Here is a 27,499-nt window from a genome sequence, read left to right on the forward strand (position 1 = left end):
GCCAGAGAGAGTGGAGTGGCACCAAGGAGGAGGTGAAGGAACCTGTAGATGCAAGCAACTAACTCAATTGCAATTAAAATGTCAGAGCTGCTAGAGGTGCTGAGCGCGGTGTCAGAAGGTGGGAGAAAAGAAATGAAAGGTGCTTTGAACAGCTTGGGAGCAGCAGTGGATGAAACAGAATTTTGAGCGCGGTGACTTTTATTTCGGTTTCGATTGCAGGAGACCAGAGGAAGAGAACTGCTGGCTGATGGCAGGCATCCCAGGGACCACCACCACCAGCGCACATATGGGTGCAGATCCACCGTCACGGTGCTGGCAGGGTGTGCAGTGCACTGCAGAGGCCTCGACTGTGGAAGAGGTCACAGCGGCCAGTAGAAGGTCTGGGTATGTCTGGTAGCTTCCAAGGGGTGGCAGAAGGTCTTGCTGTGGGTGGACTCACTGTTTTATCGGCAGTTCATCCAGTTGTTTTATCAGCAGCACTTGAGTTCTGCCATCAGAAGAGATCAGGTCTTAGCCTGGGATGTCTGTACCTAGGAAGGGGTCTGTATCTTGCTCCTTTGCAAGGCAAGACGGCAGCAAGTTGATGTACAGACTCCTGCAATACCTCTCTTGCTGAAGCAGAGGTTGTAGCGCCGTAATTAGGCCACTCCAAAGAGCTGAAAATTAGAGCACGTGACTTCTACTTTGGCCCTAGTCATAGCCAAGTCTCTGGCACGCTATTTCCATAGGAGAAGATCACTGAAGTCTCTCAGTACCAAGCAGAAAGTGCTTAGCATCTTTCCCTGTCTCCCTGTGGTATTCTTTTTTGGACCAATACTGGGTAGGGATTTCCTAGGAGAACTGGGAGAATGTAGCCAGTCGCTTCATACCGTACAGACCCTCTGAAGCAGTAACACATGGAGGAAGACTACAGCAAGTGTCTTCTGCAACTCAAGGACTGGGTAGGCAACTTCAAAGCATCTGCAGGTCGCTCCATGACGTAGAGGTTGATCTTAGCGTATGTGGTAAACTTCAACCCAGGGAAAGAGCTTGGGCCCACACAAGCGACCGAATGGCAAACTAAAAGTCTTGCCCTATTTTCCTTTTTTTGCTTGCCTGAGCAGTGTGGCATAGTTAAGTTCCCAGGCTGCTCTGAGATCCCAGCTGTCAAAGAGCACAAGGGTGAAACCAGGACTCTGTCCTGCCTAAGCATGACATTTCCTAGTTCCTGTCAGCCTTTGATTGCTATTTTCAGACTAAATTTGTTCTCCCTTTGTGGTATTTTACAGAGCACTGACATGCTTTGTTGCCTGGATGCTGGGCTGGCTCATAAGGCAAGGAGTTAATGTCCTAATTTATACTGTCATGAGGCCTGGAATACATTTCACCGCACAAGGATGTACCAGCAGGGTGTAAAATAGGATCATTTTCCTAGATGACATAAAAATGATCTCTGATCAGGTGGCATAATGCAATCTTAGATGAAGCAGGGGTTCAGGATGTAGCCCCGCCAGGCACCAAGGATCACAGTCTGCTCATGCTGTGGTATAACAGTGGAGTCTTTCCCCTGAGGTCAACAGACTGGCCCAGCTTAGGTGGGAGGGAAATAGGACCCTCGGGGATGCATCCGAGTGGTTGTAGCATCAATTACAGATGTTAACAGCTGGCGAGGCAGTGTGCTCTAGTGAAAAGGGTCTGAGGGTAGGACTGGGGAACGCTGACTGCATGTACAGGAGACACTGACTGCACAGTTGTTACTGCACAGTCATTTAGTACTTGCATACACAAGTACTAAATGACCACGCAGTAACCAGCATTACTGCACGGTCGCATCCTGGCATGGTGATGCTGACTGCCCAATACCTTATTACTACAGTGTAGTAGCATTGCATCATTCTTTGTGCCACGTGACGCTACTGCGTAGCAGTAATGAGCTATTGTGCAGTCAGTGTCTTGTGTAGACACCGCCGCTGTCTTTTCTATGCTTGGCTATTCTGCTGACCTGCTCTGTGCTTACGTGTGATTGTGGGCAAACCTCCTTAATCACTGTTTCCAGTCTTTATCTATCTCCTCTGTTTAATTTGCCAGATTTTAGGGTAGGGATTGACTCCCACTGCACATTTGCACAGTGCCTAGCATAATGCAATACTCTTAATACCACTAATAATACAACTGAAAAGAAGTATCAGGACTCTGAGCTAATCTACTTGCAAGGAAAATCTGTAATCCCTCAAGGGAGAATGTATCAGCTATTAACCTGTTTCTACACTGGACATTTGATAAAAGGCCATGGAACATTAACAAATGCATTTTTTCATGGTCTTGTAATAAGATTTCCCAAATTTATTAAGAAATACATGCTGATATGAGCAGAGGTGAAACTTTTAAAGCTATAAAGCTTTCTGAACTATAAAATCCTAATATTTATAATCTAATATTTCTAATGCAGCCCTTCCTTTATTGCCTAGGTATCTTAAATGTGAAATGGTATGTCTGTATGTAATGTGTATGCATGTAGATTGAGACTGAATGTTACACAGTCAGATTTTAATGTGCAAAACCTTTTGATCAAGTTAGTTGGAGGGAGGGGTTCTGAGGATGACAGCAGTAGCTCACATTTTAAATAAAGGAAGGGAAAGAACAGTGCCTGGGTTCAGTTTGGGATAAAGGGACATATAAGACAATGCAGAGAATTGAGTGTGGTCAGAAATCACTATTAGGATTCTAAAAGGGGCGACCACAGACAGAGGCCCGGGTTGGGAACTCTACTCTGAAGTGATCTGGGGGTATCAGTTGGACATCGTAAGGATACAGACCCTTTCAGAGCCTTGTTACATGTAGATTTGAGCTTCTCAGATGTCGATCAGTGTTAGTGCTAGCTTGAGTTTGGAGCAATCACACCTGAAGGCTAAAAACCTTTTCTGACTGCCCCCCAAGTGCACAGCTGTGACTTGCTGCTACAGGGCTGCTGAGCCAGGACAGGCTTCTACCCCTGCTCTAAGAGGGGGGGTTTGGGGGATGGTGGGGGGGCGGATGAAGGTGGGAGGTGGAGAGTTAATGGACTGCAGCGGATAAGAAAATGGCAGATGGAAAGGGAATTGGGGTGGGGAAAGAGTGATGAAATGGAGGAAGTCAGCCACTGAAGGATAAGACAAAAAGAAGCAAGAAAAAAATTGAGCAAGTAAATTAACAAAGGTCTCATGTTTTAATAAATTGGGATTTGGGATTGGATTGTGGAAGATGCTGGTGGTGCTTGCTGGGGTGGCTGGGAGATGGGAGCAGTGAGGGCAGGTGCTTTTGGGGGAGCTACTACCCCTGCCTCAGCTTCCAGTTTGGCCCTCTATCTTGTTCCCGTCCCCCACCCTCCTTAGATCCTATTCCTGGACCCATTGGTGCCCTGCGACCTGGTTAGCTGGGATGTGCTGTGCAGGCTGTTTGCATGGTGTTGCGCCCCTGGGGACGGGAAGATTGCACCCCCAAGGGCAGGAGGAGGAGTTGGCTTGGTGCCAAGACTGCCCTCTCCCTCTGGGCAGTAGAGTTTCTGCGTGGAAAGTTTGTCCACATGGAACGGGAGGGTCGGGGAGGGAACACAGTATCCTGGGATGCTGAAGGACTCCAAGTTGGGCAGCTCATCTGTGCCCAACTACACAAGCTGTGTAACATGGATCAGAGATCAACCTGCCTTGGAGTGGCGTAATTTTAAGCCACCTAAAATGTGCTTAGAACTAGTTTTGGGTGTTCAAGTGTGGACAATCCAGGGGTTAAGAGCTCCAGGAGCCACCTGAAATTACTGTGCAACAGAGCCCCTAATATAACCATGCTTGTTGTATAGAACCGGCTGAGAGAAGTGGAAGAGAGCGAGGCTATCGTATAATAGTCCCGGTGAAGAGCATCCCAGAGCTGCTTGAGAAGTCCAGACTGAGAGAGGTCCTCATAGGGTTGGGATCCCTGTGTTGGCATCATCTGGGAAATGACTGACTGGGCCAGACCTTGTTTGCATGTCAATTTTGGGTCAGTTTGGGGCATTTTGATTAAATGCCGATTAAGTTTTGAGTTCTTTTCTCCTGTTAGGTAAGAAAGAGCAAGAGAAGGGCCTAGGTGGAGGAGTCACCCTGCGTTGTTCCACAGTCTGAAAATGGAGTGTGGCTAAAAAGAGGTGGAGGGGGGAGGAGTGTTTTCTTGGAGTGTTTTTTGGAAGAAAAGCATTTGTTTGGGGTGTTATTTGCTGTTGTTTGTTCTCTGTTTTCCCATCCCACAAAGATGTCCAGGGAGGTGATCTGACCCCTCTATGAGGTCTTGGTCAGGCTGTAGTTGGAGTACTGCATCCATTTCTGGGCACCGCACTTCAAGAGGGATGTGGACAACACGGAGAGGGTCCAGAGGAGGCCACTCATATGGTCAGAGGCCTGCAGGAGAGGCCCTACGAGGAACCTGGACCTCTTCAGCCTCCGCAAGAGAAGGCCGAGAGGTGATCTTGTGGCTGCTTACAAATTCATTGCGGGGGTGAGGAGTGGGGCAGCAAGGAATAGGAGATGCTCTGTTTACCAGGAAACCCCTTGGAGTAACCAGGAACAACGGCCACAAACTGATGGAAAGCAGATGTAGGTTGGACATCGAGAAGAGTTTCTTTAGCGTAAGTGCTGCCAGCTCTGAAAAGGGCTCCCAGGGAGGTGGTGCTCTCCCCTACTCTGGGGGTCTTTCAGAGGAGACTGGACAACCACGTAGCTGCGGTCGTCTGACCCCAGCGCTCTTTCCTGCCCAGGGCAGGGGGTCGGACTCGATGAGCTGCTGAGGTCCCTTCTGACCCTAACGACTATAAAACTATGAAATTATATCCTCCTTACACTCAGGCCCAAACTCTCAAAGGTATTTAGATGCCGTTGGTTAATTAAACTGGGAGGTAAGTACCTAAATATCTTGGAGGACCTGGGTTTGCAAGTGGAGAAATAGGAAGTTCTAGTCAATCAGTGGTGTTCCCCCGTGTTCCTGGGCAGGAGGTTGAGCCAACATCATTTCTGTTCCCAGAAGAAGAAGAAGATAATTCAACCAGGAGCTTTTATGCTGTTGACAACACCCGGCAGAAGTGAGGCATCTCAAGTAACTAAAAAGCTGGTTCAGCCAATGCTAGGAGAAGGCTTTTGAGGAGGTGCCAAATGTGATGAATATAATGGCGTTGAAATCCTCTGCTTACCCAGAAAGAATATGCACAGGAGTGAAAGCATGGACCCTCCTACCCCTGTGTGCCAAATTTCCAGACTTGTGGGGAGCCCCACAGGCCAGATGACATGGCGTTGCAGGCCAGGTTTAAACACCCCTGGTCTAGGCAGATGTATGCTACTCAAGCCCTCAAAATGACACTCATGGTGCGTTGCTATAATGCTGACCCCTTCTACAGCTGTGCCTTCAACAGCCACCACATCATACACTTTGTTCTTTGAAAACCAGGATCACTGGCACTTCTAAGGCAGTGCAGGCTGGGTTTTTTTCACCCCCATTTGTGACAAATGCCTCTTTGCCCGTGTGCACATTGGTGTTCCTCAAGTTAAAAACTTTAAGAAACTGCTTGAAGTGAAGGCACGCACTTCTCCAACATGACTGCACACAATGACAGAATCTACGTCCTGGCTGGGCAGGGAGCACCAGCATCTTCCTGCCTTGGATGCACTCTTCTCGCAAGAGAAGGCTAAGAGACATGTCCTTAAAACACTCCTTCAAACCTATGCCTGTGTCCTTCTTGTCACTAATAACATTCAGGGGATTTTACCTTGCCAGGATTGCTGCTATGCCTCTTCCTATTCCAGAGGGGAAAGTGCTGCATTGTGATTTAACAACCTCTATAATTTCCTTAGCTGTCATTGCAAATGGACTCTTCAAATGCCGCAATCAAGGTGAACCTCCTCTCTGCCCCTTTCAGGAAAGGAAGTTCTGAGTTCGGGACCACCGACCAGAAAGAATTAGCAAACAATCCCCAAGTACATTTCCCCCCCTCCCCATTTTCTTTTAAAGCAAGTCATGCCGTTATAGAGGAACATAATCTGGGAACAGGCGGTGTGCACTAAATACAAATGAGTATTGAGCTCTGCTCATGCCTAGGCTGGAGAAAATGATTCGTCCCTGTCATTGCCTTGGCAATTATAAAAGCAATTATTTTAAAAAAACGGACTTTATTAATAGCAAATATTGTCCCTGCAGTTGGTTCATCGCTTCATTATTTTAGAAACAACTGGTGTATCTGGATGTGGGAGTGTAGGCGCGAGAGTATCAAGTACTAATGATCAAAAGCACAGCTGTTCCAAACTGTTGGCGACACGTACTAGGGGATTCTGCATCCATCAATCTGCTGAGGTTTTGCACCGTCACTGAGGCATCTGTTGCAATTTGGGGCTTCCCCTGTTAACGCTTGCAATAAAGATATAGGAGTTCAACCAAGAATGCATTCTGCAGCTGAAGGTAATAGCAAAAATTGCCTCCAGTCTCAATGGTTCACAGTATCAACCCCTTAGTCTTTAAAGTGCCCTGGTTCAGGAGGCATTTATCTATCTGCTTTAGTCCATCCCTGTGGGATTTCATGGGCTTGCACGTGCTAATTGTGCTCTTGAATCCAGGTGGATAAGGGACTTGGGCAAGCTTCCAGTCTAAATCCAATACCTCTTTAACTTTCTAATCAGAGCAGTCAGATTGCCAGAGAGTTTTCTCTATATACAGGCCAAAGGAGGAGCGTGAAAGATTTATTGTAGGGCCTCAGGAGTAAAAGTCTTAAATGCTTAGTTTTGCATTTGGGTAGGGAAAAACAGTTCTCCGTGAGGACTGGACCAGCGGCAGGTGTCTGGGGGGGAGGCACTGGGCAGAGAGAAGAATGGCTGGGATTGTGGTTGACGGAAATGCAATAAGAGTAATGGGTGACATTTTAAACAGGAACAAGGAGCTTTTCATGCTCACCCTGAAAGGGGCCCGATTCTTGGAAGGAGCTGCTTTTCTTCTTTCGTATGGCTGATGTAGATACAGAACAGTAACCGTCATTTTACATTTTGGTGGCTGAGCTAGGCAATTATGCGGCAGAGCATATCACTGTGATACCTCCTTTGTATTTGTGGATCGGGCACTGAGTCATTATATGTGCCATGGTCTGTTTTGGGTGACCACCGTTGCACACTGGAGGGTTTCGAATCTTTCATCTGTGCTTGAAGTGTCCGCATCTCCCATGTTTTGTGTGGATACGGTTTAGAGTTGCCCACAAGCATTGTGGGAGATCAAAGCCAGGGACCTTTTGCACTGGATCTATCATAAGATGTTTATTTGGGACTTCTGGTGAAGTTCATTCAGTTTTCCAAGCTTCTCCAGGGTTGAAGTCATATGGCTAAAGGTTAAGTGTGTGGATTCAGAAGGGCTTGTATGACTTTAGGCAATGGTGAGGGGCATTGTTGAGGTCCTGGTGGATGAGAAGACTTTTGTTTTGCTTAATTCACTGGACTTTCCATAGAGTCGTTGCCTTGTGACGAATGGGTGGAGGAGCTGCTCATTTGCTCTCAGAAACGCAGGTCTATTTAAGGCAATGAATGGTTCTCAACCTTTTTAGACTCAAAGCATGCCTCAGAAAATGCCAGCTCTTAGCTTTCACTCATTTTTTTTCCTACAGAAAAATAATAGAGCAATTCTTCTGTTGCAAAAAAATCACAGGGAAGGTGCAGATTTTACACTTTTTCCTGTTTAGGTGGTCAGAAACTGGTTTATACCAGGAACAGAACAGAAATTCAGAGAGCACAGACTGGTTTTAAAGTGGCGGATCCCAGTCTAAGATAGCCCTGGATTGATGTAGTATCAGACTTAACCGATCGATGTTAAACTAGTTTGTCGAACTGCAGTACAAGATCCCCTCCCGACTCAAGTTTAGGTTGCTGTCTGCCAGCATCCCAGGGTCTTTGGGTGTATTTGTGTCCCCCCCACTACCCACTACTCCCTCTCACTGGAAGATGAGCTAGCACCCACAAGGTGCTTGGCTGCTCGGGGCTGTCACAGACCTAAGCCAGGACAGATGTGGGGGGTAAGCCTAGGGCTGAGTTCAGAGGAGGGTCCACAGTGACAGCAGGGGGTTGGGGGCATGTGCCTGGCAGCCCATCAGGGATGGCCCCCACTCGGCTGCTTTCAGCTGTCCTTGGCAGACCCTGGCATGCTGGGAGGCACTGGGGAGTGCCCCATGCCTCAGCTGGTGCAGGCATCTGCCTGCCCTTTTCCTGCCTCCTCCACTGAAGAGTGAACATGCATTGTGTTCACTCCCAATCCAATCTATAATATATTTGGATTTCAAAAAAAGCCTTTGACTTAGTCTCCCATGATGTCCTCCTAGTTAAGCTGAGGAGCTATGGCCTCAACCATCTCACAGCCCAGTGGCTGGGGAACTGGCTCTGGGGTCGGACCCAAAGAGTACTAGTTGATGGGGGTGAATCAACGTGCCTCAAGGTGGCCAGTGGTGTCCCTCAGGGCTCAGTACTCGGGCCAATACTCTTCAACATCTTCATTAATGATCTGGATTCAGGCATCAGATGCAGACTGGCAAAGTTTGCAAGCAACGGTAAACTATGGGGGAAATATAAGACAGAAGACTGGAAGACAGGCTGGGGATATAGGCCCACCTGGACATCCTCACAAGGTGGGTGGACCAAAACATGATGGCCTTCAGCATAGAGAAGTGCAAGGTGCTCCACCTTGGGAGGAAGAACCAGCAGCATACTTGTAGGTTCAGCAGTGCTACGCTCGCTAGCACCATGACTGAAAGGGACTTGGGGGTCTTGATTGACCACAAGATGAACATGAGCCACCAATGTGTTGCTGTAGCTGGCAAAGCAAATCAAACTCTGGCATGCATCCATCAACGCATCTCAAGCAAAACCAGGGATGTCATCCTACCGCTTTACTCGGCCAGAGTGCGGTCACAGCTGGGGCACTGCTTCCAGTTTTGAGCCCCCACTTCAGGAGGGAGGTGGATAAGTTCAAAGGAGAGCCACCCGAATGATCAAAGGCCAAGAGGGCAAGCACTATGAGGACAGTCTGACCAATTTCGGACTCTTCAGCCTGGAGGAGAGAGGGCTTAGGGGGCACTTGGTGGCAGCCTACAAGTATATAAGGGGGTTGCATCAGGACCCGAGAGAACAGCTGTTCACTAGGGCTCCCGGAGGGATAACAAGGTCTAATGGCCACAAACTCTTGGAAGCCCGATTTAGACTGGATATAAGAAAAAACTTCTTTACAGTCTGTGCGCCCAGGGTCTGGAACAGACTCCCCCCCAGAGGTGGTGCAAACACCCACCCTGGATGCACTTAAAAGGCATCTGGATGTCTATCTTGCTGGGATCCTTTGATGCCGGCAGCCTTCCTGCCTCTGGCAGGGGGCTGGACTCGATCTCACGAGGTCCCTTTCAGCCCCTAATATCTATGAATTTATGAATCTACGCAGCTTAGAGAAACCCATATAAACTGGATTGATTTTGCCTTGGGCTTTTTCAATGTCCACACTTGGCCAGAGAGACCAGGGTGGGTCAGAATGGTTTTGAGACTTTGGATTCCTATTTGAAATCCCTGAGTCTATCGTGTGTGGGTAGCTCCGAATATTGTGTGGGTAACTGAGTATCACTGGCTTAAGATGTCTCCATCTGGGGACTGAAAAACACTAATCCTTTTTTCTTTAAATTATGGCCAAAGTGGTGAAGCCCAGCAGGACAAATTGGGAGGAGAAGCAAGGAACTGTAAGAAGAATTATGGTGATAGTAACTGTGACTCCAAACAGCTCATCAGATGTCCTTGTGTGATAGGTACAAATTCAATATAGATTTGGAGCCAGTGTCTTTTTCCTTATATTTAGATGGATGTCTTTTATGGCTAGCTGTCAGCATTGACTGAGCGGTGGGTTCAGGTTTCATTCCCCACTTTTCATTACTACATTTAGTGAGGAAGAATACAAATGAGCGGGGATACTTAATTGGAGAAAATGTTTGTGCTTTGGCTTAGAAAGCAAGCGAAGAGTCATTTATAAATGCTGGACGCCATTGCTGCTCGAGTTAGCGTGTAAATTAATTCATAAATAACTATTCTTTGCAGGGCAGTTAGTTAAGACTGAAGTCCCCAGTCAATTGTTTATTGCTTCTGAGAGATCTGCAAATAGCTGGAGTGCTACGTGGACTTTTCTTGCAAACCTGGCTCCATGGCAGCTGCAGTTCATTTCTCTCTCTCTTGCTCTTAATCTTGCTCTGCCTCGTGCCCAGGGAACAACAGAGAATGTGAATAAATCAGACCACTTCCTTGCAACCGTAACGAGTCACTGTCCATGCAAAGTTAACTGGGTAAAATGAAGATTGTCAATCCTGGAAAACGACCAATCGATCAAAGTAGGAGTTGGGGGGAAAAAAAACAAACAAGCCCACATCATCATCTTTTTTGAGAACAAGGAACTAGCAAGATAAGTCTGTCTTCCTCTCAAAGCTTTACGTAGATGAGCTAAGAAACTTCCCCTCTTCTTTCCTTGAAAATTCATTGTGATGCTGAAAGTGGCTAATGAGTGCCATTAAGGAGATATTTGATCAAAAGGCAATCAGACTTCATTAAAGCCAGTTAGAGTCCAAACACACTGTTTCAGGCTCAGGGGAAGGAGCAATTAAGCATATTTATGTATTAAAGACATCGATAGAAACTGATGCCTGCATGGTGGGGCGGGAGGAGGCGGCAGGGGTCAAAGCTGAACTGCGTGGATTGAAGATTGCTTGTCTGGCTGCAAACACAATAGCTAGTATAGTGGCTTGTAGGAGGTGCGTGGATGAGAAGTGGAAAGCCAGTGGAAAGAGGTGGGAGGTGTGACTGAGAGAGACAAAAGTATCTTTGGCGCAGACCTGCTGGAAAGGAAAATGGGAATTTCTAAGGAAATAAACCACCTTTCCCTTTGCCTGCGTCTGTGGGGGCTCTGCGCTCCACTCCCTGCCCACCGAGCTCGGGCCATCGTGAAATCCTTGGATGTGAAGGAAGTGGAGCAGACCGCAAAACAGGGAAAGGAGAAGCTATAATGAATTTGTTCCTTCATTATAGACGTGACCCTGAGAGAGAGATGGAAGGCGCTGGAGGTCAGTGATCCTTTTCTGAAAGGGTTGGAGGTGTCCGTCTGCCAACCGGCTTGTCTTGAGAAGTGGGCTGCCTGGAGTCATAAACCTTGAGAACGTGGGAAGATCTGGGGACATCTGGGAATTGCCTGGGATGATGTGGTTGGGGACGGTCCTGCTTTGAGCAGGGGGTTGGACTAGACGTGACCTCCCCCGGCCCCTTCCAACCTTAGTTTTCTATAATTGTACGATATCCCAGAGGACTGGAAAGGGCAAGCCTAGTCTGATCTTGAGAGAGAAAGTAGATTGAAGCAGAATCTAAAGAATCACAGACCAACTTGCCTAACTTTGTTCCAGAAAAATTCTGGAATCAATTACTCAACAATCAATTTGCAAGTAAAAAAAAATATACAAACTTGGGTTTGTCAAGAAGAGAATCATCTAATTTCCTTCTTTGCCGGGGACACTGGCCTAGTAGATAAAAGGAAAGTAGTAGAAATGATTTGTCTTCACATTAGTAAGTCTTTGGATCCTGTCCCACACAACATGCTCATGAGCAAGCTTAGGACGTATCGTGCAGGTATGATCCCCAGCAGACAAGCGAACAACTGGTTGAAAAATAGCTCTCCCGAGAGTTGTTATCAATAGCTCCCTGTTACGCTAGGAGGACATCTCAAGTAGGGTCTTTCCTAAGACCAGTTGCATTCAATGTTTTCATTAAGGATTGGATAACGGACTAGAGATTGCACTCATTACAATTTGCAGATGACACCCAGTTGGGGGAAGGCAGAAAGGGCAAACTCTTTGGAGGACAAACTGAGAGTTCAAAATGATGTTAATGAATTGGAGAGAAGCTCTGAAAGCAACCAGGTGAAATTCAGTAAAGACGAGTGCCAAATACTTCACTGGGGAAGAAGAAGCAACCGGGATAAATACAAAATGGGGGATATATGTGTAGACAGTGTAACCAAAAAGGATCAGGGGATTATCGTGAAGCATAAGCTATAGTGAAGCATAAGCTAAATCAGTAATGTGATGCTGCTGCAAACATGGCAGATCTTATTCTGCGGTATTGAATAATTCTTTGAATTTGTTGAATAATTGAAACCCAGCAGCAGTATTGAAATAATTACTGCCCATGTCATACATAACTTTAATTTAATTACACCACCCTCAACTGGGATATTGTCCCTTTTTGGTCACTACACTTTAAGAAAGATGTAGACGTACTGGAAAGGCTATAGAGGAGAGCAATAATAGATTAAGAAAACTTCACCTATGAGGCAAGGTTGAGGAACTGGGGTTTGTTCTGTCTGGAAAACTGAAGACTGAGTGGGGGCTATAACAACAGACTAAAAGGTGGTTGTCATGAAGGGAATGGTGATTTTTTCCCCCAGTGCTCTTTAGGTGAAAGATGAGAAGAAATCAGATTAATTTGCAGCAAATAACATTTAAAATGGGTATAGGAAAAAGCTTTCTGCTAGGCTGATGCCACACTGGAGCAGGATAGCTAGGGGAATTTCCTTTATGGGACACTTCTTTAAAGAGGTTAACAAACATCTCTTGGAGATTATCTATGCTTGATCCTGCCTCAGAGAAGGGTTGGACTAAATGCACTCTTGAGCTTACTTGTAGCCCAACATGAAATCGTAGAACTGTAGAAAATTAAGGTTGCAAGGGACCGCAGGGGATGGCTTTGGCCAACCCCCTGCTCAAAGCAAGACCATCCCCAACTACTTCATCCCAGCCACGGCTTTGTCTAGCCAGGTCTTAAAAACCTCTAAGGATGGACATTTCACAAACTCTCTGGATAGCCTGTTCCAGTGTCTTACTTACCCTCCTCAGGAGAGTTTTTTCTAATGTCTAACCTAAATTCCCCTTGGCACATATCTGAGATTAATTAGCTGACGCACTGGTTTTGGGTGACCCATTTTCTAACCATGCTTTCCACTTCCTCCCCACTTGGAGGCCGAGGTAGAAATCCTAAATGTCGCTGGATCAACAGCGCAGTGAATTGCAGGCATCTCTTCCTCTAGCTACACACCAGAGAGGTACTACTCTTTACACAGGACTAAGCCATACCTTTTTGGGTATGGTCACAGGGTATTTTAAAATCCCTCACTGCCGATCCAGATGTGTGAGTCTGAATCTCATCTCATCCTGAAGGTTGCCCCAGCTACCCATGGTTATCCGGTCCTCCAGAAGGCAATTGGGCATGTGGGCACATTGTTCCCATAGGTGCTGTTGGCTATGGAGAGCGGCATGCCCTATCTATACTGGCGCCAATGGCTCCTGGCTCAGGTTGATCTTTGAGTGTACTGAAACAGTAGCATTAGTCTGCTCTGAGTAAAGGGCAGCCGATCCTCCTGGGGAGCAGAGCGGAGAACTAGCTGCGACTCAGACCATCCCAGTTTCTCCCTGGCACCTCAACTTGCCCCAGAGGAGGAAGAAAGGACTTCACCCCTTTCTTATGAAGCAGCATGTTGCCGACTCCTCTAGCAAGTTCGAGAAGGCATGAGAGATGTGGAAGCAGAGCTCCTCTCACCCGGGATGTCCTGCCCCTACCCCACTTGCCTACAGTATCAGCTCCTCTGCCCCACTTCTGCTTTAGGGGCCGAGTCACAGGCAGAGCAGGGAAGAAGGGCTGTCACAGTCTAACCCACAGGAGAAGCTTTCCCATAAAATGCCTCCTGGCTAAGACTGAGTTACTGCTGCAAAGAGTGAATTGCTAATGCTCGCTGGAATATTTATCCTAATTGACTTTGACTGTGTCCATGTCCCTTACAGGACTGGGAGCACGAGGTGAGCCCTGCAAGGGAGACAGACCCTGCAGGCTATGCATGAAAATTCCCACTCCTGATTTAAATACAGCGCCCTGGATGTAGGTGCTACCCAAACTGTTTGGACAGTGAAGATCCAGTGGTATTTTCTCCCAAAGTGTGTGTGTTTCCCCATTAGTGCGATCAAGACTTGAGTGTTTGTGCAGCAAATGATGCTATGCCAGAGCTGTTGTTGCCCTTCAGTGCATACAAGAGGAGGAGGCATTAAGAGCTTGTGTTAAATTACAGGTTGATTCAGTGTTAAGCAACCAGTAGAGAGAGGTAATGTGGTCGCTGGAAAGTCAGGAGCCTTGGGGTCTCTTCGATGCATATGCCACGGGAGCTTGGGCAAGCTCCTTTTCCCCCCTGTGTCTCAGCTTCCCTCACCTATAAGAGGTGAATGCTATTTACCTTCCTTTGTCTCAAATGCTTTGAGATCTGTGGGTGAAAAGACCAGGTCAGGATTGCTGCTAAGCAGAAAAGCGGACATGTTTTGGAATCTCAGCTGTGAGAAATATAAAACACCTATTGAGGGGCAACATCTTGAATCCCTATCCCACCCCCCTGGAAAACCAACAGAATTCATGGAATTTAGGGATTTATCTCCCATTGAAAGCCATGCAAGTAAGGCTCATAAAATACCTGTAGGAATTTGGGCCTAAACTATTTAGGAAGATGCATTCTATTCAAAGTCCATGAGCCGTGTCTCTAAAACCATTGGAAAAAATCTCTTCAGTCCATTTCCTTGTCAATGCAGGATTTGTTTCTTTGGCAGTGTTATTATCAGCTCCATTCACAGAGGGCCCAATCCAAAATTCTTTCTGCTCCAGGTTGTTTGACATCTATGTTAAGTTTTATTTTTAGCATCGCACTGTGGTGCTAGATGAGCTCTCACTTAGGAATGTTACCCAGGAGGCCCCTTCCATGATTTCAAGTCTGGTCCCTTCGATTCCCAGCAACCATCTGGAGCTATTCCAAATCCTCTCTCGTACCACCACCCTTGTGGCGTCCTACAAGGAAAGGGGAATAAAACCCTATTTTGCATTGTAAGTTTAAAAACTAGGGCATGGTTGATTGTGCCACCAGTGTCCTTCCAATGTAAAGGCAAGGAATCTATTAGATTACTATATACTGGGCAAGATTACATGTGCATTTATGCCAGCTTAAATGTACTGTGCAGTAAGTGGGAATAGGTCAGCCTCTACACATGTAGGCATTAAAGTCCATTAACACTGTGAGTGGACTGACCTGGGACTAAAGTTAGTCCTAAATGAGTCCACACACACACTGTTACTGCACAGTAAGGCATCTACACGTGCATTACTGCACAGTAACCGATCAGATGTAAATTTGATACTTGCATGATGCAGGTATCAAATTTATGCTCAAGTCAGCATAAGTCACCATATTTACTGTGCAGTATGGGTATGCACATGAAGATGCATGCCTGTACTGCACAATAATTTCAGTAACTATGCAGTAAATGTGCATTTGTAAACACACCCACTCAGTATATGTTATATATATGTTTGTTTTTGCCACGCCTCTCCATCCTTATGTCCTTCTGACTAGTCTAGCTAATTTGTTCCCAGGAAGACTATTTCCTCTTCCCCTAAGATGGAATTATACAAACCTCTCTCTCCATAAGAGGTGGACCAATGGCCCACACATGAAAACCCCTCTATCATTCACCAGTTACCTGCCCAGCAGCTCAGTGGCTAAAAATCTTGCAGAACTCAGGACTGAGTTTCATCTAAAATAAACCAGGGTAATATTGAGGCAAATAACTCAGAAGAGGATTACATGAATAGCATCAGCCGTTACACTAGCAAAGATAAAATTTACAAGGGTCATCAATCTTTATGCTTCAGAGCAGAGGCTTGTCTCTTAGAAGAAATATTTTCCTCCTTGCATATCCTTCAATCCTCTGAGCTCCCAGCATGCATGAGTGTGTGACACTGGCCTTTGAAGGGCAGGCTGAGGGAGATGCAACAGAATGAGCCCCGCAGGAACTATGGGCAAATTAGCTTTTTTGACACACAAAAAAATTTGGGGCTTGCCTGAGTTACCAAGAATAGTGACTGACAGTCTGTGTGCATCTGTGCCTGATTACCCTAGTGCTTTTTCCTGCCCAGGGCAGAGGGTCAGACTTGATCTATTGAGGTCCCTTCCGACTCTAACATCTATGAATCTATGAATAAGCAGCTTAAATGTTTGAATGTTTTTCCTCTGTGTGTGAGAGAGAGACAGAGAAAAGTGCAATGGTGTATTGGGGGGGGGGGCGACATTGCAGTCTTGGCAGAAGGCCTTTTAAAATGTTGAAGGCTATTTTGCTTCTGGCTCCACCCTCAAGGAGTAGAAAGGAGCATAGGTATGGGGCTGGACTTGATGACCTTTAAGGTCTCTTCCAGCCATAATGTCTATGAATCTATGAATTCCACCACCCCTCTGGGTAACCTGTGCCAGTGTTTTACTGCCCTCCTGGTGAGAGAGTTTTTTCCTAATATCCAGCCTTGCTGCAGCTTGAGACCATTGCTCTTTTTCTGTCCACTTCCACCACTGAGGACAGTCCAGCTCCATCCTCTTTGGAACCGCCCTTCAGAGAGTTGGAGGATATTAAATCCCCTCTCAGTCTTCTCGTCTCCAGACTAAATAAGCTGAGTTCTCTTGGCCTTTGCTCAGAAGTCACGTGCCCCAGCACGACCATTTTTGTTGCCCTCCACTGGCCTCTCTCCAATGTAGCCGCATCCTTTCTGTATTGGAGGACCCAAAACTGGACACAGGACTCCAGATGTGGCCTCATCAGTGCCAAATAGAGGGGACGAATCGCTTTCCTTGACCTACTCGCAACACACTACCAGTGGAGCCCAGGATACCACTAGCCTTCTTGGTAACAAGGGCACACTGCTGGCTTATATTCTTGTCCCCTGTCTCCCCACGCCCAGCCAGTCAGCCCTCAGCCTGTACTGATCCATGGGACTGTTTTCTCCTAAGTGCAGGGCTTTGCACTTGTCCTTGTTGAACCTCATGAGATTTCTTTTGGTCCAATCCTCCTATTAGTGCAGGTGTCTCTGAATCCTAACCCTACCCTCCAGAGTATCTACTACTCACCCCACCTTGGTGTCATCTGTCATCTAGTGTCACCTTTTGGCAGTAGTCACAAGGGTTCACCAGTGCAGAAAGAGTTGTTGTGCACTGTTTCCAGAGCAGTGATTGTGTGAACAGCTCGGGGGTGGCACAGAGTGGATACCCACCTCAGCACGAAACGTAGATGCCAGGCATGCACTTCCCCGCCCTGCTGAGCTGGAGGCAACAATACTCTTTTCATTAGTATGAAGGGCTCTGCCTTTTGTGGTTGGAAGTTGAACAAAGAAGACCCCTTTCCTATAAACCTTTGTCTCATTAAGCATTTTATTGATTCCCTCATAAACTGCACACCATTTAGATTAAAGATCTCCCTAGCCTGGCCTGGAAATACATCCTTGTCTAAATCCATACTGAATTACCAAGATCCATATCTGGCTACCAGCGCTTTGAGTCCTCCTAGTCCCAGAGGTTATGAGTTGGGGAAATGGTGATGGCTCATTTTGTGTCACCACTATTTTAATAAATCAAGATAGCAAAATTTATGGAGAGACTTAGCACCAAGAGTTTATACTTTATGACCCTCTGAACACTTATTTTCTGTTGCCTTTCTTAGAAGACACATGGGGCCAAATTAATCTTGGACATGGCTGTGCTGAGGTCAATGGAGATAGACCAGTATGACTTTGCCTCAGTGTGCAGTTGCTTCTCATTTCTGGCTGAGGTTTATCTTTGAGCAGCCTAGCATGCGTGCGATCTCTCCTTCTATAATAATAAAGCAGAGCTTTAGGGCTTGGATGATTTCCAAGTTTTCTAACAAGAGTATTTCGTGGCCAAAAAAAATAGTCCTGCTTTACCCTTGCCAGCCTTCATTTACCTTGAAGTTTCACACACCGTATCCCTGGCTTCATCAGTAGATTCCCATCCTCTATGGGAGAGGGTTAGCCAAGAGAATTACTCTGAATTCAGAATTTCTTAAGCACAGCATGATATTGTGGTAGAGCCATCAGGTAAAATGAAGACTGACAGTTTAATTCCTTTAAATACTGTAAAAGAAAAGACATCTGCCATGGTGGCTGCTGGCTTCCACAAGTTGAAGGTAATAGAATGTGAGTCTTTTTATGGCTAAAGAAATTAATCCTTTTTTAAAAATCCATACAATATTTATATAGCAAAATATGGCATTAGAGCGTGCACCAGGGGCCTTGTCCTGCATCCTTTTTGTATCTTCAGCTTCTACTGAAATTTTCCAGGGGCAGGGATTTTTTTTTTTTTTAATTTATTGGCCGCTATTTAAGTAATTTATTTACCACTATTTAAGGAAGCAAAGGGTGCAGCCACACGACAGCTTTAATACATAGTAATTTGTCTTTGCTACACAAACTACTTTGCTACAGGAGTAAATTGCTCAGAGCTATGCAAAGCTGCCTCTTGAAAAATGCATAGAAACTTTCCCAGGTAGTAAAGGTATTATGTAGAAAGTGTCGTGTGTCCACTCCCGTAGTCAGATTTATCTTGGGGTAGCTCCTTTGCATGTGGAAATAAGTTGCCTGTCACCCAGTGGCCAAGCACTGCAATAGTGCCTGCCATGGGAAACCAGCCAACTTGAGCGCAAGCTGGTCATATAAACCCACCTTATTATGGAGTAAACTTACTACGGAGTAAAATCCAGGGTCTGTTTCTGTGCAAGGACCATACACCCCAAATCCTGGCATCGCCTTTCTATACATATGCCCACTTCCACCTCCCCGACTCCGACTCGCTTCCCCTTGTATTATAGTGTAAATGTTTTCAAGCAAGGACCACCTCAACAGGGTTGGCTGATCAGCTATTCAGTCCCAATCCTGAAGGGACTTAACTAGGTACTCATTGCCTTCAGGTGCTTGGTTTTTGGCTACATCTTAGCAGGTGGTGTTTTGGGGAGCTGTGGGGAGGAAGAGTGGGAGGTTGGGCAGCATTGTGACATAGCCAAGTAGATTGGCCTGATGTTTCGAAGAAGGGCAGAGCAGTTAATAGATCTTGTTACAGCTCCAGAAGTGTAAGTATGAGCCTCGTTCTGTGCTGCTGTGGAGGGCTTCCCCCAGCTGGCCCACTTGTGAGTGGGTATCTGGTCACCGTGAGAGACGAGTCCTGAGCATACAGATGTGGTAGTAGCCACGTCATTCCTTCATGTGCCAATGGCTATGGCAATTGATGTGCCTGAATCACATAGGCTCCTAGGCTTGTGTGGACCTATGATATTGTTCTTTTAAGATATGAAAGATGTTTGGAGAATTGAAAGGTCACCCTTCATACACATCATTGCCAAGCTATGAATACTGATCAGGTCCGGGAGCCGCCTGCTTCAGCTAAGAGCGTGTATGTGCTCCTGTGTGGGTATAAAGATTAAAAACAAAGACTGTTGTCTTATAGACTCTCTCCTTGTTTAAGTATGAAGAGTGACTAAAATTGCCCACATCATTATGGGCACATCCAAAATGAGGCTTTTGATACAAACAGCAATAATATAGCCTTAAATGAATAAGGGGATTGAACATTTCATATAATTTCTTCCTCACCAAGGACAAATAGTTTTACTGTGATGAATTCAAAAGCTGGTTGAGTTTTTCTTTGTCAAAATTATTCTTTTTTTTAATAGAAAAAAATCTTTGGCCAATACCCCTTCCCCACAAGAACGCATTTTGGTAGAAATTTCTCCTTTTCATTGAAATTTTCCATTCCCAAACCATGAAACCAAAATCTGAAGAGTTTTGCTGAGCGTGCTCTTCAAAAGCAGACTGTTGTTGGCTTGGGTTTTGTTTCTCATGAGAAATTTCTGGAAGATCATTATTTATCTCTTCAGAATAATTGGCAGTTTGAAACCAGCTTTGCTTGCTTTTCCTGCTCCATGACCTTTTTTGAAAACTTGTGAACCTATGAGTCAGGATTGTTTTTAAGGGCTGAGATTTCATAAAATAGGTAGAAAAGTAGCATTAAAAAGAATGAGGCCAGAAGGAAGAATAAAAGATTTGTCAAGTTAAAAATAAAAGACATTGCTTTTAAAAACACCCAGGAACTGCATGTCTCTTTCTTTTATACGGCATCAGGGATTTGCCAAATAGGAAGAATTTTGAAATTTACACTTCAGTCTTTGTGCTGCTGATTTAGTGTTCAAATGTCAATTATCTTGGTCTTTTAATTAGTTCTCTTTCTGGCACTAGCAAATGTTTGTTTGTTTTGCCATAATGGGAAAATCCTGTGAAACTTAATGAAGATGAAACACCAAATGTTTTAGAGCAAGAACTTTTTCTATTGAATTCTTTAGATTTAAATGTGAATCCTTTTATAGATTTCATTTTTTTTTTTTACCTATTCTGTTGAATTCTGTAGCTTGGCTATAATGGTACATTAACTCCTACAAGGAGGTTTTAAAACACTGTTAAAAGAATTAGCATTTTTTAATAAATTCTATAGGGTTTTCTACAGAATAAAGTAGTTATTTTGTAGATATTGTATGGAGTTGGGTAGCATAGCATTTGACCTTTATTCTATGGTATACTGAAGAACAGGAAGAACAAACCAAAAACAAATGAAAGGAATGAGAGGAGAGAGAGAGAGAGCACAGTGTGTGTAACTCAGTAACCAGTGATATTTGAAAGCAAAATGGCAACTTCTCTATTTAAGGGAGAAAAAAAATCTCTTCTATTCTGAACTTCTGTATTTAAAAGTTTTCAAACTGGAAAAAAACCCAAACCTTCCAACAAATGCATGGTACAGAAAGGATGAGTAACGTTACAGAAAAACCATGGCTCCTGGGAGGTTGGTAGGTATTGAGGCATAGAGGAGTATGTGTATCAATTATCTATAGCTACAGAGGAACTATGGGACAGATTTTTAATTTATAATAGAAATAAGACTTAGTTTTGTGTATTAACCACAATATGATGCTGCTCCCAACCTTTTCATTGCTCATAATGTGGGTGCAGACTGCCTTTTTGCCCAATACAGGGGGAATTCAAATGGGGATCCGTAGAGCTGCGAAGCACACGGTGAGGTGCAACAGTTTGAGCCAAAGCATCTTTTTTTTTTTACCTGTAGTCGTTTCATACCTGCTGCAGACAAGGAACCAAGGGAACCTGCAGTTTACACCAGGGAGGGGCAGATGGCTACACTGGAAATACTTGGACTAAAATTTAGGTGAGGAAGTAGAATGGCAGCTAGCTTTCAGGAGCTGCTTGGTCTCATGAGACTTCTGTCATCTAGAATCAATGTTTTATGAGAACTTTTTTTCTTTTTAATGAACTTCTTGCTATTGCGGGAAGGAGAAAATCAAACAAACCCCACCTCTTTCTATCTCGATACAGTTCTAGACAAACTTGAAGAGACCAGCATTTTGCAATCTGGTGAGTTCTGTCGGGCTGGGCTGTAAGCGGCCAGGTCAGGGGCCGCGCCGGGAACCTGGCACTGGAGGAGTGGGAAGAGGGAGCAGAATCCAGATACATTTGGGATCAGGAAGCCAAGGGGTCAATCCCAAAACTGGGTCTGGGGACAAGCCAAGTCAGGAAGCTGGAGGATCAGCCAGAATGTGGCGTCAGAGGGCAAGCTTGGCCAGGTCACCAGGGGATCAAGAAGAGAGTAGGGTCAAGGGAGGAGCTGAGTTAGGAAGCTGAAGGATCAGACAGAACATGGGTTGGAGGGTGAGCCCGGGTGAGGAGCCAGGAGATCACGCTGAGAGCAGATGCAGCCAACAAGGCAATCTGGGATTGGGTCAGGCCCTGCTGCCAGACACCTCCTGTTCGGTGTTGGGGTTTATATGAGGGAAGTAGAGGGCTAGCTGACCCCAGCCAGCCAGCCAGTCCAGTGCCAGGGAGTGGGTGGGGGGCTAGGCCCTGCTGAGGGCTTTAGGGCAGCCTTGACTAACTTGGGTGGCTAGCTATAAGGTGGCAGCCCAGGATGAGCAGCTGTGTTGGCCAAGCCAACTCCCAGGTTTGAGGGTGCATCCTGACAAATTCAGAGTCAAGCAATTGGTTTTCTCCCTTTCCTAGTTTCAAGAACAAACAATCTGCGAATACTTTAAGTGTCAGAGACTTTTTACAAAGCCTTGATTTTTGGGACTAAGCCACTTGACACTGTCCTCTAAAGTTACCAGGGACAAAAGTGCAGCAAACAGCCTATTGAACTATTTTAATAATGTATGACTGATGACTAGACACATAGATCCTTTTTGCAGATCTTTAATTGAATTTAATTAGACCAGGCCCTGGAACCGCTGCAATATCTCAAATCAGTTTTAATCTTTACCAAGAGCCAATTTCCTCTCCTTGTGCTTTGTTGGTATCTCTGCCCCGAGCAATAAATAAATAAATATCAATAACTCTACAGCATGATGGTTTGGGACATCTTTTATGAGCTTTTTGATGGCAGGATAAATTCAGGACATCCCAGCAAAGTGAAGATGACTCGCTTTCAACTCTAGGGGAATCAGACTCCAGCATGTTATCTCTTTCCTTCTACACCACATTTTACATAGAGCCCATGTCTCAGCTGATTACCTGATGTCCTGGCAAGGAATTGGCTGGCTTCATATCAGGTGCCTGCAAGGCTGTATAAGAGTCCTGGTTCTTCATCATCATAAATTAGTCTTTGAACTAAAGATGATGGCATTAGCCCTAGATAATGCATGCTATACTAGTGAGCTGTCTAGTACTGTCTTTACTTTTTATGTCTCTTAAAGGCTTGTGCTATTGCACAAGCCCTAGTGATAACAAGGGTGGGCAACATGAACATGAGCAGATGACTAGTGTCATCTAGAAGCCACCATGTTTCTTCTACTGTCACTCATTTTCCATGATAATTAATCAAGTGATGGACTATTTGACAGAGTATTGGACTGGGATCTGGATCAGAAAGTTTCCTTATTTTGGTCACTGGCCTTCTGGGGACTTTCGAGGAACAATTTCCATACTCTGGACCTCAGTTTCCCATTTGTGCTTTGAGGTCTACTGACAAGCAACAGTATATAAGCGCTGATAGTAAATGCGGGGATAGGAGCAATGCCTCCAATATTCAGTCATAACCTCTTCTTACATAGCCATTATTAGGTCATCAGTGACATTTTTGAATGCAGGGTCTTTGGTTGTAACAAACCCTTGGGACGTAGGAAGAGGGGGAATATGTGTTCTCCAGTCTGAGAGACAAACCAGAAACCTGCCAGGAGAGTTTCTTGGAGTAGCTCAAACATACATAGGATGAGATGAGAAATCTGGGTAGACTTCCAAAACAGAAAGAGGAGAAATACTCAGAGTTGCCTTGTGCGACACTCATTAGCCCCTCCTAGTCCAGATTCCTCGAGAGGTAAAGGCAACAGAAAATGACTTTGAACTGTCTTTATGGAAGAGTTGTTTTTAAACACCCAGAAAACACCGCACTCTGAAATCTTCACCTTCACTTAGCCCAGCAGCAAGAAAAACTACTATTACATTGTCCCAAGTTTCCTTATAGCTTTGCTAAAAGGGAAGAAAAAAAAATATTTAGACTGCAGGTAATAAAACAATACAGAGGCCGGGTCTCTCCAGCTCCAAATGATATGCAGTCTACATAGCCTTTTTCAAAGACCGACTGAATTTTACCTATAATTCCTAGGAAAGGTTTTTCCTGCTGAAGTCCTCCTTCATGATTGCCCATGCACACTCTTTCTTGATACATTTTTATTTGCTAATTGCTTATGCTTGCTTTCGAAGGTCTCCATGGATTTGGATTCCTGTCTTGGAAAGAGAAGACCAGATCCAACTCTGCTGATTTATACTTGCTTGGGATGGTCCTGGCCTCTCTCAAATCCTTTTTTTTTTTTTTAGGGAGAATGGGCTTTTGTATCACAGGAGGTTTCAGTAATTTCCAAGGGAAGGCCCTCCCCAGCCAGGCCTTTTCCAGCTGTTTAGTTGAACACTAGTTAACCCAGGGAAACCCATGTCCTGTGGAGTGCAGGGTTAGTGGTAGCGGTCCTGTGTGGCTGGATAATCCATGAATGACAAGACCACATCTGGATCTTTCTCTCATTCGATGCATTTCCCAGTTGGGAAAGGCAGGGTATCCCAACCCCCTGGACACCTGTGAGAACATACCGCACTGGCTGAAAAGCCATTTTCTCGCAGGCCCTTGCTACTCAGATGATTTTCACTACCTCTTCTTTCAAATAAGTGAAGGAGACTGAAGGTGCTGCAGTGATGCATCTAGAACTTCATAGATGAGGACTTCAGTATTTATCTGCTGCTTTCCTGGAGCATTATACTTACCCTTCACTACTGTCTTTCTTCAGATTCGTGATGTTCCCAGAGCAGGTGAAGCGCTGCTTTGACTATCGCCAGCTCCCTGGATGGCTAAATCAAAAGCCTCCAGTGGATTTCATTTTGGAATTATTATACAGTAAAATACGTATTTTTTCCCCCTTTCAGCTCTCTCTTGGCAGGTCTCCTCATTATGCTGTGTTTGCTTCTGACATCAAGCAGAATAAAGCCAGGACAGCTGATCAGGTAACAAAGCGCTTGTGGGGAACACGAGTTTGTATAATTTGCCTGTGGGTAACCTGCCATCAAAAAACTCATAAAAGATGTCCCAAACCATCATGCTGTAGAGTGACACCTTAACTACCCTGTATCACCCTCTTGCACTGGCTGTACATGTGAAGATTGAGTCTGAAGCCAGTAGTCCAGAGCTCCTAATGCAGTTAGCACACACCATTGGGAGCTCAGGCCAGAGCTGGGGTTCTTCTACGCCAAGAAACTTGGGTCTCCAGAACCTGAATCTTTAGCTAAGGGTAGGAAAAGAAAGAAAGAAAGAAGGAAAATCTCTGTATCCTTTTCATTGAACCAGCCACTAGACAGCAATATCATGCACCCAATTGTATAAACCCATAGAGAAAGACATATCCGATCCAGAACTGAATTTTCCCAGCGGTGGGTAGTGTTGGGATCTGGATTGAATCTAATTTCCAAAAACCTCCTGACTATTTCTATTCTATTTCTTTCTGAAGGGTCAGCCTGTTCCCTTGGCTATCCCTACTGGAATCCCATTTACTCAAATCTCCTAAAGGAGGCAAAATAAGTACCTTTGCCCTTTAAGATTTCTGCACTAGCCTCACTTTTTAAGAGTGCAGTGATTGATCAGTCCGTTCTGTCTGCCTGCCAGCATTTCACCTGCAGTGTAATTCGGGGAAGGAATCGTTTTTCACTCCATCTCCTAAAACACGCACCGCCTAAAACTGCTGCTGCTACCTCCCACCTCGCAGGTGGGTATGGCAAGGGGCAAGGTTCTCCTTCTCAAAGCCCTGTGAGATCCTCCATGCCACTATTTATTGGGAGCTCTTATTACTTCATTATTCCTTGACGTTTGTGACAAATACTGCATGCTACTTGACTCAATGCAGAGATCACGGGATGAGAGTCTATGGTCTGCAGGGTACGAGAGGTCAGGGAAGGGCAAAGTTGTTGAACATCTATGAATTTTTAAGCCCTTACTTTGGCAAAGCTCCTACTAATGTATTTGAAGTCCGGCTGCCCAACGTGCAAGCTCAGGAGCAGGCTCTTTTGTGATATTCGCACTTGTGGATGTAAAACTCCTATAATTATTGGCCATATATTTAGACACTTCTCTCACTGTCATCTTCCATTTCCATTAAACTGATGCCCTCCCATTGTAACACAAGTGTCAGTATCTTGTATATCCACATGTGGATATTCATTTTACGTGCATATAGAGCCAGATCTGAAGTTGACTGAAATTTATGGACTAGCTCTAATTGATCTTTTTAAGTTTAGAATCAGGCCTACACTGGGCATGATGCGTTCACACAACTTGGCTGGACATTTAAATGTGGACAATAAGATTTGGCTTTTTAGCCACAGCAAAATTGCTGTCCTTTGTGAAATGTCTGCTTGTTGCTTCCCAATTGCTTCTGGCAAAGGCTGACAAATCGGTGGAATTACCTGTGCATTTTGGCAAGGTAGCATCTCTCTCCAGGTTCCCCCTCCCTCACCTTTTCATTTCAGCAACTTTTGCAGAATTGCCAACATTTTAAATACACACGCGCGCGCGCACACACGCGCGCGCGCACACATGCACGCACGCGCACATACACACTATTCACAAGCAACCGAGCGGAAAGTTGAAATACAATGGCTTTTCCTTTTTTGTCAGATTTAAGATCTATTACCCAGGGAAAAAGACACAAACTAACTGCGATTATAAAAAAGCTTTTGCTCAGATTAAATGTGCTTGCTTCAGCTCTCCAGCCTGTGAGGCTGGGGATGAGGTGATGAATTGGGATAGGTAAAATTGCTTAGCTAAAATAAGACTCTTTCAGGATAAAACCTCGGTCCCCGTAAAGTACTTATTATGCCGTCCCGTTGCTTTGTAGGCACTGCAAATGTGTCCTGTGAGAAAAGTGAGGCTTCCCCTCATAAGGAAGACTCCTCAGATGGCTCTACATCAATAATGCTGACTCTACGGCATCCACCCTGGACCCCAGCAACTCCTTGTCGTACGGGGAGGCGGAGGAGCAGGTGTACTGGAATAAAAGTGGTTTTGCGATATCCCTGTTTTCCTTAGCTGCGTCATGTGAAAATTTGGATTCATCGGAGGAAATTGGGGCAGATGAAGTTCAGTGTGTCCTCGTCTAGTAGAAATAAAAGAGATTAGTGACCATCCCCAGTGAACAACTTGCATTCACATGCTCCGCATATCGGCTCTGGGGGAGTTTTGGAATCTGCATTCAGATGCACGTCTGCATTTCACAACCGACTCGACCCCTGCAATGCATGACAGCAAAGCCCAGAGCTTGTATGCTCCTGAATTTCTGGTAATCTGTGGCTGGATCTGGTTCCATATTTAGCAGCGACTTGTGTAAAGACAGCTGATGCCCACGTTGTTGGGGTCGTCTGACCCCAGCAGTCTTTCTTGCCCAAATGAAGCGGGGCTGGACCCAATGCTCTTGTAAGGCCCCTTCCGGCCCCTAACAGCTGTGAAACTCTGAAACCACTGAGATATCAAATCTGGTCATTTAAATATTACAGAAGATGCTCAGTCTCCGCAAACTGAATGGCACCCTCATAAAATCCCAGACCACAAGGACTACCTTACTTCCTCCCTGTGTAGCTTTCTCTTCAGTGATCTGCTGTGATGGATGGTGTCTTCATTCCCTGCTCTTCCAGGGGACAATGACTAAACCAATGGTTACAAAACATGACTATTTGAAAAAATCTGATGGCATTTTTAGCATGAGAGTCGTAGGGTTTTGAAAGAAATGTTTCTTTGTGTATTTCACTGGCGTAAAATGTAACTTTCTTGCTGTTCGAGCAATAAAGAAATTAACGGTGCACTAGGTACTGAAATCCCACGGCTGTTCTGATTTCTTTCTTCCTATAAGAGGATAATTTTTCCAACTAGTTTAGTTGGTTTATTAAAAGATTTCTTTCTTTCTTTCTTTCTTCCTTCTTTCTCACTTCTCTCCATCCACAGCATATGAAGGTGCCTGCAGTTAAAGGCATGGCAAGGCGAAGAAAAG

General features: G+C 45.2%; 1 long non-coding RNA gene across 1 annotated transcript; it reads left to right on the plus strand.

The window, feature by feature from the left end:
• Positions 1 to 27,282, plus strand: LOC149860140 (uncharacterized). The gene is made up of 3 exons (XR_016443600.1): positions 1 to 384; positions 24,393 to 24,470; positions 26,354 to 27,282. It is a non-coding gene; the product is annotated as an uncharacterized LOC149860140 (long non-coding RNA).
• The last annotated feature ends 217 nt before the right edge of the window (positions 27,283 to 27,499 follow it).

This window comes from Crocodylus siamensis, chromosome 7 (assembly GCF_052110815.1).
Source record: "Crocodylus siamensis isolate JL-2025a chromosome 7, ASM5211081v1, whole genome shotgun sequence".
Classification (NCBI taxonomy): Eukaryota; Metazoa; Chordata; order Crocodylia; family Crocodylidae; genus Crocodylus; species Crocodylus siamensis.